This window comes from Cnephaeus nilssonii, assembly GCF_951640355.1.
Source record: "Cnephaeus nilssonii genome assembly, chromosome: 20".
Classification (NCBI taxonomy): Eukaryota; Metazoa; Chordata; class Mammalia; order Chiroptera; family Vespertilionidae; genus Cnephaeus; species Cnephaeus nilssonii.
The window spans coordinates 49,057,363-49,068,815 of record NC_137091.1 but is presented as its reverse complement, the minus strand read 5'-3'; positions in this window follow the sequence as shown (position 1 = coordinate 49,068,815).

Sequence of the window (11,453 nt, the reverse complement as noted above, 5' to 3'; positions counted from 1 at the left end):
GGGGTGGGGGGCGGTCTCCACGCACAGCATGTAGGTTGTGCGCCGCTCGATGCTGGATCCCACCGGCTCCATTTCTGACAGAGCCCCCGGGAGCCTGGGCGAGGGAGGCGCCTCCTGAGACCTCCAGGCCCGGCACCCAGGGGTGGGTCGGGCAGGTTCCCAGCCCTGACTCTGAGAAAGGAGGGAGGGAACTGCTGGGGATGGATGTGTGAACGCCGACGGGATGGCGCCTCTCCTGCGGTGGGAAGGACGCCGCTTTCTGGTGAAGATGCGTGCCTTTTGTGGGTCCTCGGTCACCGTCTGCACGCGGTGGAAGATCGGTAAATAGTTAACCGCGTGCAAAAGTGAATTTGTCGCAAAAAAGCATCCTTTCCTTGGACTTAGAAGAGGCTTTCCCCGTGGCGGCCACTAGGGGGCGCGCGAGACACACGCTCATTCTCCGTAGCCCCAGGTGAGCGAGCGGTTCAGGCCCTGCGCCTCCAGCTCAGGGGCCAGGTGACCCGAGGGGAGCCCCCGCCTCCCCATCGGCAGCAAGAAGACAACATGCCTGGAATGCGCTGCCGTGGAGAACGAAGGGGACAAGGCACGCACGTGGACAGAGATTCATGGATCCCCGGTCTCCCGCACACCCCCTATTGTGTGGGTCCAAACTCACTAGACAGTACACATTGAACATATGCAGGTCTTTTTTTAAAAAAGTTTTTTCATTGATTTTTAGAGAGAGAGGGAGGGAGAGGGTAAGAGAGATAGAGCCTGCACCCGGGGCATGTGCCCTGACCGGGAATCGAACCAGCAACTTCTTGGTTCATGGGTCGACGCTCAACCACTGAGCCACACCAGCTGGGAGCAGGTCTTAAAATATGTACTTATTATACCTCAATTAAACCAATTCCATTTAAAAATAAATACAATGAAGCCCTGGCTGGTGTTGCTCAGTTGATTGGGCATCGTCCCAGCCACCAAGGGGTTGCCAATTGGATTTGAGACAGGGCACATGCCCAGGTTTCAGGCTGTATCCCAGAGCCCCAGTAGGGGACGTGCAGGAAGCAGAAGATGGATGTGTCGCTCCCACATTAGTGTTTTCTCTGTTTCTCTCCCTCTTCCTTCTTCTCTCTTTAAAAATCAATTTAAAAATCTTAAACAAATTAAATTAAAAAAATACATTGAATGACTAAAAGCCATTAGGCTAGCACACAAAAGACGAACACCCCAATATAGTAAGAAAATAAGAAACATTTATATTTTATTTATTTATTTATTTTATGTGTTTATTGGGGGTGACATTGGTTAATAAAATTACACAGGTTTCAGGTGTACCATTCTATGACACATCACCTGTCCATGGCAAAAAAGTAAAACCTATTCATGCCCTCACACAGTGCATAGGAATGTGCTTTAGAAAAACTTCCTGACCAAAGACCTCCTTGTTTGTAGAGAAGGAATCGTGCTTATAAAGTTCAATGTGCCTGGCCAGTTTGGCTCAGTGGATAGAGCCTCGGCCTGTGGACTGAAAGGTCCCAGGTTCAATTCTGGTTAAGGGCACATGCCTGGGTTTCGGGCTCCATCCCCAATAGGGGTCGTGCAAGAGGCAGCTGATCAATGATTCTCTCTCCTCATTGATCTCTCTCTCTCTCTCCCCCCCCCTCCTCTCTGAAATCAATACAATATATATATTAAAAAGGTCAACGTGTGGCTAATTGTGTCCAAATAGCAATGAATGTGAAAAATACTAAGATGAGCTCCATTAACATGAAGGAGAGCCAGAAAGAAGAAGGAGATAGGGGTTACCTGAGGTCACAAGGATGGGGCCCTGATCTGATAGGATTGGTGTCCTCACAGGAAGAGGGGGAGACAGCCGTGACCTTTGTGTGTGGGGGGGGGGGGGAGGGGGGAAGGGCAGAGAGGGATGACCTGTGAGGGCAGGGGGACAAAGGGCTATCTGCAAGTTAAGGAAGAACCAGCCCCACAACACCTTGACCTCAGACACCCAGCCTCCAGGACCATGAGACAGTACACATCTGTCATTTTTGTTAAATATATTTTTATTGATTTTAGAGAGGAAGGGAGAGGGACAGAGAGAGAAACATCAATGATGAGAGAGAATCATTGATCGACTGCCTCCTGCATGCCCCACACTGGGAATGGAGCCTGCAACCCCGGCATGTGCCCTTGATGAGAATTGAACCTGGGACCCTTCAGTCCACAGGCCGATGCTCTATCCACTGAGCCAAACTGGCTAGGGCAGGGGTCCTCAAACTTTTTAAACAGGGGGCCAGTTTACTGTCCCTCAGACCATTGGAGGGCCAGACTATAGTTTTTTTTAAAAAAACTATGAACAAATTCCTATGCACACTGCTAAGTTGGCTGCTAAGCAGGACAGGCAGTGGCGGCAAAAACACCCAGCGGGCCGGATAAATGTCCTCAGTGGGCCGCATGTGGCCTGCAGGCCGTAGTTTGAGGACCCCTGGGCTAGGGCAACATAGGTTATTTTAAAATGCACTTTTCCATTATCTTCCAACATCCAAAGTGGTTGACGAGAAGCCTGATGTGATGATGACATCTGATACTTAAATATAGTTGTCGTTTTTCTCTCTCTGAGGAGCTGTTGGTTTTTTTCCCCTCCATTTTTTGAAAATGATATCACACTCATGATAATAACGTACTTTGGCGAATGCCTTGCTGCCTGGGTTCTTGTCCCAGCCTTACAAAGGGTTCAGCATTCTGGAGAAAGGGGCTGATGCATAGATTCAAGAAAGAGTCCAAAGACGAAAGATAATTATGAAAGGCATTGGGGGTCAGAGGATCTTCAGCTGAAGGAGCTGAAGACTCACCTAGTCTAAGGACCCGTGCTATTTATTTAACACAATTTGACCTAAGGCAAGATGGAGGTAATACACTTCAAAGGGTAAGGTTTCAAAGGGTTTACAGAAGCATTGTCAGTTTGGGGAACGGCCTACAGCTGTTCAGGTATTTGGCCAACAGGAGGCAATAACATGCCCTGAGCTGTCTGGCAGCAGACAATCCTATTCAGGTTTGGGGGAAGTGCCGTTTAGCCGTTTCCAACAGGTAAACTACATATGTGGCTCAGCCATTGTTGAGCCGCCCAAGCTTCACCAACCTTTTGATGAAACTCTTGTAATTATTACATTCTGGAATTGGTTCCCAGCACCTTGCCCCTCACATTCTCTCTCGCTCTCTCACTTCTCTCTTTCCTTTTCTAGCTCCAAAAGTTGCATGCTCAGCAAGTAATTCCCCAAACTTCAAAGTTCCTTTTTTTTTTTTTTTAAATATTGAGTACATTAACATTTCCTTCTCAGTATGACGGTTAGTGCATCTAACAAGTTTCCATATGAATCACTCTCTCAGTGCGCATCTAAATATTTCATAACAGCTGTGTTTTGTGTTATTTTTTACTGTCATTCACAAGTTAGGCAGAAATTCTTGAGGTTTCAAAATGTATGTTTTTCGCCTGGCCGGTGTGGTTCAGTGGTTAAGCATTGACCTATGAACCAGGGGGTCATGGTTCAATTCCCGGTCGAGGCACATGCCTGGGTTCTGGGCTCAATTCCCAGGGTGGGGCATGCAGGAGGCAGCCGATGGATGATTCTCTCTCATCATTGATGTTTCTATCTATCTGTCCCTCTCCCTTCCTCTCCAAAATCAAGAAAAATATATCAAAATGTATGTGTTTTTTTATTGATTTTTTACAGAGAGGAAGGGAGAGGGATAGAGAGCTAGAAATATCGATGAGAGAGAAACATTGACCAGCTGCCTCCTGCACACCCCCCACTGGGGATGTGCCCGCAACCAATGTACATGCCCTTGACCGGAATCGAACCTGGGACCTTTCAGTCCGCTGACCGACGCTCTATCCACTGAGCCAAACCGGTTCCGGCAAAATGTATGCTTTTACATCTTTTAATTTTTGCTTTCTGATACCATTTCTGTTTTTTTTTTCTTTCCTGATACCATTTCTGGAGTCAGGAAATAGGGTTTGTACTAGAGAAAAATCTATGGACTAATTTGAGATCTCCTTAGTGGATTAACAAGTGGTTGGTTTTTGTAAACACTTTGTTCTTGAAAGAATGTTGATTCTCTGACAGTGCTGTTTTGTGCATATAAATATAACAGTTCCAATGATGATAACAATCATACTAACCATCAATGTTTGAGCCTTTATTATACGTCAGGCTTTGTCTGAGCACTTTTAACATATTGACTCATTGCATATTCACAGGCATTCTAAAATCTAGGAACTGTTATTTATTATTTTTACTAGAGGCCCAGTGCACGGATTCGTGCACCGGTGGGGCCCCTTGGCCTGGCCTGCACCCTCTCGCAATCCGGGACCCCTTGGGGGATGTCAGACTGCTGGTTTTGGCCCGATCCCTGCAGGCCAGGCTGAGGGACCCCACCAGTGCATGAATCCGTGCACTGAGCCTCTAGTATGCATATAAGATCATTGGTTAATCTCTTCCCATCCTCCCCTCTCCCCCTTTCCCTCTGAGATTCATCAGTCTATTCCATGTTTCTATGCCTGTGTGTTGAGCATCTATCCCCTGGTGGTCAGTGTGCATCATAGCTACTGGTTGAATGGTCACTTAGGCATATATATATATATATATATATATATATATATATATATATATATATATATAATTTCATAGAGGAAGAAGCGGAAGCATAAGGAGATTTCTTAACTTGCCCAAAGTTACAGAGCTTGTGGGTGGCAGGGCCAGGATTCAAATAGAGAAGTCTGGTTTCTAGAATTGTACATTAACAACTAGAAGCCTGATGCATGAAATTCATGTGAGGGGCTCAGCCTTCGCAGCCCCGGCTTCGTCTGGAAGGTTGTCTGGAAGATCATTCGGCCGTCCTGTCTAATTAGCGTATTAGCTTTTGTTATTATAGACTAGAGGCCCAGAGCATGAAATTCGTGCACGGGGGGTGTGGTGTGTGTGTGTGTCCCTCAGCCCAGCCTGCACCCTCTCCAATCTGGGACATCCCTCTCACAATCCAGGACTGCTGGCTTCCAACCGATTGCCTGCCTGCCTTCCTGATTGCCCCTAACTGCTTCTGCATGCCAGCCTGATCACCCCCTAACCACTCCCCTGCCAGCCTGATTGATACCTAACTGCTCCCCTGCCGGCCCCATTGCCCCTCACTGCCCTCCCCTGTTGGTCTGGTTGCCCCCAACTGCCCTCTCCTTCAGGCCTGGTCCCCCACAACTGCCCTCCCTTGCAGGCCTGATCACCCCCAACTTCCCTCCCCTGCTGGCCATCTTTGACCACATGGGGACGGCCATCTTGTGTGTTGGAGTGATGGCCAATTTGCATATTACCTCTTTATTATATAGGATAATAATGCACTCGGTGACCCTAGCCGGTGTTGCTCAGTGGTTAGAGAGTCAGCCCATGCACCCAAGGGTCGCAGGTTCGATTCCTGGTCAAGGACCTGTACTTGGGTTGCTGGTTCGATCCCTGGCCATGGTCAGGGTGTGTGGGTGTGTGCAGGAGGCAACTAATTCATGGTGTGTCTCACATCAATGTCTCTCTCTGTGGTGTCACATAATTACAATTTCTTCTGTGGAGGAACAATTAAGTCTCTTAGCAAGTTTAACGCTTACAACACAGTATTGCTGTCTACAGATCTCCAGGATTTATTTAGCTACCAGTTGCAACTTTGTACCTTTAAAACAACATCTCCCTTTCCCTCACTCCCGGCCCTTGGTAACCACCATTCTACTCTGTTTCTGTGAGTTTGCTATTTTCTTTTTCTTTCTTTCTTTCTTTCTTTCTTTCTTTCTTTCTTTCTTTCTTTCTCTCTCTCTCTCTCTCTCTCTCTCTCTCTCTCTCTCTCTCTCCAGCCCCCAGAGTGGATGTGCATGTGCCTCTAGTAAAGAAATATATTTTAAATTAATTAATTAACTAATTAATTAATTTAAAAATTCAAAATCAGACCCTAGCCACTTCGGCTCAGTGGATAGAGCATCGGCCTGCAGACGGAAGGGTCCCGGGTTCGATTCCAGTCAAGGGCACCTACCTTGGTTGCAGGCTCCTCCCCAGCCCGGACCCTGGTCAGGGCTCCTGCAGGAGGCAACCAATCGATGCGTTTCTCTCACATCGATGTTTCTCTCTGTCTTTCCCTCTCTCTTCCACTCTCTCTAAAAATCAATGGAAAAATATCCTCAGGTGAGGATTAAAAAAAAAAAAAAATTCAAAATGAAAACAAAACCCCAGGTCCCTGCCCCTCTCAGGTCTTGCTGATGCCCAGGTAACGCTATTCCCGGCCCAGCCCAAACCCTGGGGTGTTTCTGGGGCGCTTCATGCCCGGTGGACCCTTCCGGCTGATGCTTCCCACCTGACATGTTTGCTAACGGGACCTCCCGAAGTTCCACTCGGGTTTCTGGTCTGCCATCTGCTGCGCTCACTTTCAGAATCAGCGCACCGTCCTGTAAAACCACCCCCAAACCATAAATTCCTCTTTCTCCGCTTCCTTCCCCTTTTCCACCCCGAAGCCGAACGTGCTGTCTGTCTTGGCAGCTCTCAGGGTCTAGAAACAGATGTTCAGTTTGGGTGTTTTTGTTTTTTTTTTCCAGTGGGGAGTTTGGTCTAAAAACCCCTCGTCAGACATGGGAACCAAACCTTCACCGGTGTTTTTTAAAAATATATATTTTATTGATTTTTTACAGAGATGAAGGGAGAGGGAGAGAGAGTTAGAAACATCGATGAGAGAGAAACATCGATCAGCTGCCTCCTGCACACCCCGCACTGGGGATGTGCCCGCAACCAAGGTACATGCCCTTGACCGAAATCGAACCTGGGACCCTTCAGTCCGCAGGCCGACGCTCTATCCACGGAGCCACACCGGTCAGGGCTTTACCATCATTTTTGCTCGCACTTCCCAGTTCATTTACTTAAACCTCTGCGGTCCCAGGCCACTCATCACTGCGCTGGAGGGCAGAGCTCCTGAGCTGGTCTACCCACGCCGTTTCTGTTTTCTTTAACAAGTACAACATGTATGTGTATTTTGTTCTATTCTTTAAAAAAAAATTAAATATATTTTTATTGATTTCAGAGAGGAAGGGAGAAGGAGAGAGAGATAGAAACATCAATGATGAGAGAGACTCATTGATCCGCTGCCTCCTGCACGCCCCACACTGGAGATCGAGCCCACAACCCGGGCATGTGTCCTTGACCAAAATCGAACCCGGGACCTTTCAGTCCGCAGGCCAACACTCTATCCACTGAGCCCAGCCGGCTAGGGCTTATTCTATTCTTTTTAAAAAATATCTTTCTGTTGATTTCGGAGAGGAAGGGAGAGGGAGAGAGAGACAGAAACACCAATGATGAGAGAGAATCATGGATCGGCTGCCTCCTGCACGCCCCACACTGGAGATCGAGCCCACAACCCAGGCATGCGCCCTTGGCGGGGAATCGAACCGTGACCTCCTACATCATAGGCTGACACTCAACCACTGAGCCACGCTGGCCGGGCTATTTTATTCTATTCTTGCTAAATATAATAAAGCGACAATATATTGTAGGTGAGAACATGGGGTCCCCCCAGGTTGAGATCCAGCTCCACATCTCACTTGACATGCAACACTAATCCAGGGAGTTTACCCTCTGAGCCTCGGTGTTCTCATCTGTGAAATGGGTCTCATACAGAAAACTCCTTCAGAGAGTCACGGTGAGAAGTAAGTACACCGTCCACATGGAGACTCAGGATGGTGTCTGGCGTATGGCAAGCGCTCGGGACGTGTTAGCTGTGGTTTTTATTGCTTCCTCCAATTCTGACTCTGTGAAGTGGTCGTGCAGGTGTATTTTAGACAAAAATCTGATTACACATTTTGGGACACCCTGTATTTATTTCATTTAATGAGAAATACCCATATAAAGGAAGCTTTGGTAAAACAAACAAACAAAAAACCCCTCCATCTCTCTCTCTTATTTTTGAAAAATACACTGAGTGGCCAGATTATTATGATCTGTGAATGCATAATAATCTGGCCACTGAGTGTATATATATATATATATATATATATATATATATATATATATATATGAGGCCTGGTGCATGAATTCGTGCATGGGTGGGGTCCAGCCAGCCTGGCCAGGGGGAGGGGACATGGGTGGTTGGTCGGCCTGCCTGCTGGTTAAACTCCTGGTAGAGGGGACAATTTGCATATTAGCCTTTTATTATATAGGATATACACTGAGTGGCCAGATTATTATGCGTTCAGTGTAGATCTAATAGCAGCATCGATATTAACAATAAAAAGGTAGAGCAGCATTATTCACAATAGCTAAGATTTGGAAACAGCCCAAGTGCCCCCCAGCAGATGGGTGGATGAAAAAGCTGTGGTGCATTTACACCGTGGAATACTATGCAGCTGTAAAAAAGAAGGATCTCTTACCCTGTGAGATAGCATGGAGGGACCTGGAGAGCATCATGCCAAGTGAAATAAGCCAATCAGAGGAAGACGAGCATCACATGACCTCACTCATATGTGGAATCTAATGAATAAAATGAACGGATGCACAAAATAGGTCCAAGGCATGGATGCATGGGACAGACGGACGGATCCCAGAGGGGAGGCGGTCGGGGGATGGGAAGAGATTAACCAAAGAACTTGTATACATACATGCATAGCCCATGGACACACACACAAGAGTCCTGGGGTGGGGCAGGGGCTGGGTGGAGGGGAGCAAAGGGAGGGGAAATGGGGGACATCTGTAATAGTGTCAACAATAAAAAACAAAGCCCTGGCCGGTGTGGCTCAGCATCGTTGCATGCCCTGGAAGGTCATGGGTTCAATCCCCAGTCAGGGCACACGCCCAGGTTTCGGGTTCGATCCCCAGTCTGGGCGGGTATGGGAGGCAACCGATTCATGTGTCTCACATCTCTCTCTCCCTTCCTCTCTAGAATAAATGAGAAATACAGATCAACTGGATTATAATGAGATTTGGAAATACTGTTCTTCAAAATACACCAGCCAGACAGTGTAACCTCAGCTAGATGAGTAGATGCTAGCAGTGACTGTTTCTAAAAAAGGACTCATACGCAAAACAGGGAAATGGAACTCTCTCTCTCTCTCTCTCTCTAAAAAAAAAAAAAAAGCCCATTTGAATGAGGAAATGGAAAAAATTACACCCAAATAGACAGTTTGCAGAAATAAAAGGGACCTCCAATCGACCCAAACCTCATGGAAATGTCCCCAGTGGCGTTAGTCATCAGAGACATGCAAGCTAAACCCGCGAGATGCCTCTGCCCCCCACAGCGTAGCGAAAATCAAGGGGTGGGGACCTGAGGAGGTTGGTGAGAAGGTGACAGGACACTGAAATGCGCTGGTGTGAACCGGTACCCTCACTTTGCTTGCTTGCTTGTTTGTTTTAAGATTTTTAAACATTGAATTTGAGAGAGAGGAAAGGAGGGGGAGAGAGAGAGAAACATCAATGTGAGCGCTGAACATTGATGGGCTGCCTCTTGCTCGCCCCTGACCGGGGTTCGAGCCAGCAACCCGGGCATGTGCCCTGACCGGGAACTGAACCGGTGACCTTTTGGCGCACAGAACGACGCCCGACCCACTGAGCCACACCAGCCAGGGGCATACCATCACTTTGAAAAATGTTTGGCGGTACCCACAAAAGTTGAATCATTGCACAGCATCAGCAAAACAATTACACACCCAGGTTTACACTGAATGGCCAGATTATGATGATCTCTGAACGCATAATAACCTGACCACTCAGTGTATATCCTATATAATAAAAGGCTAATAGGCAAATTGTTCCCTCGACCAGGAGTTCGACCAGCAGGCAGGCCAGCCAACCGCCCATGTCCCCACCCCCTGGCCAGGCTGGCCGGACCCCACCCATGCACGAATTCATGCACCAGGCCTCTAAAATATATATATATATATATATATATATATATATATATACACACATATACACAGAGTGGCCTGATTATTATGCGTTCAGAGATCATAATAATGGGGCCACTCAGTGTATACCAGCAGAAATGCACATATATGCTCATTGAGAAATATGTGCTAAGATATTCAGCTCGGCTGGTGTGTCTCAGTGGTTGAGCATCAACCCATGAACCAAGAGGTTCCTGGTTCTTTCTTGTGTGAATCCTCACCGAGGACATTTTCCCATTGATTTTTAGGGAGAGTGGAAGAGAGAGGGAAAGACAGAGAGAACCATCGATGTGAGAGAAACACATCGATTGGTTGCCTCCTGCCTGCACGAGCCCCAACCAGAGCGGGGGGGGGGGGGGGGGGGAGGACCTGCAACCGAGGTACGTGCCCTTGACCGGAATCGACCCCGGGACCCTTTCGTCTGCAAGCTGACGCTCTATCCACTGAGCCACACCGGCCAGGGAGGCGCGCCGGCTACCTGATTAATCAAAGTTCACAAAAGACTCAACCTGTGCGTATCGGCTTCGTGGCGGTAATGGGCCCATTGCCCCGTAACCAACTGAACCTGTGAGCTGTAATTTTTATTTTATTCCGCAAGAATAACATACTTCCTGTTTCATCGGTAAAGAAATAGTGTAGGCTGTAATAAGGCCTTCTGGTTAAGGAAAGGAGGGGCGTTTAAAAAATTAAGCTCTTTAAAAAATAGATTTTAAAATTGATTTCAGAGAGAGGAAGAGAGAGAGAGAAAGAGAAATAGACAGAAGCATCAACGATGAGAAAGAATCATCGATCGGCTGCCTCTGGCCCGTCAATCAAGCTTGCAACACGGGCCGGGCAAAAAATAAATTAAATAAATAAAATTAAGTGTTGCCCAGCCGGCGTGGCTCAGTGGTTGAGCATCGAACTATGAACCAGGAGGTCACAGTTCAATTCCAGGTCAGGGCACATGCCCGGGTTGCGGGTTGGGCTCCATCCCCAGTGTGGGGCGTGCAAGAGGCAACCGATCTGTGATTCTCTCTCATCATGGATGTTTCTATCTCTCTCTCCCTCTCCCTTCCTCTCTGAAATCAATAAAAAATATATTTTTAAAAAAATTAAGTGTTGCCCTAACCGGTTTGGCTCAGTGGATAGAGCGTCGGCCTGCGGACTGAAGGGTCCCAGGTTCGATTCCGGTCAAGGGCATGTACCTTGGTTGCAGGCACATCCCCAGTGGGGGGTGTGCAAGAGGCAGCGGATCGATGTTTCTCTCTCATCAATGTTTCGAACTCTCTCTCCCTCTCCCTTCCTCTCTGTAAAAAATCAATAAAACATATTAAAAAAAATTAAGTGTCGATATGAGTTCAGCACGGGACAAAACCACGCCGTGCCCCTGTGGGAGATGGGCTGGGACTGAGCTGCCCCCAGTGAGGCCCTCGCACGGCCCGGGGCTCCCGTTCAGGAAGCGGGGCGCCTTGCTGGGCCCGACCCGGGGAGGCTCAGGGACTCGCCCAGGATGCGGGTCGAAGCCGCTTCCTGGGGTGTGATT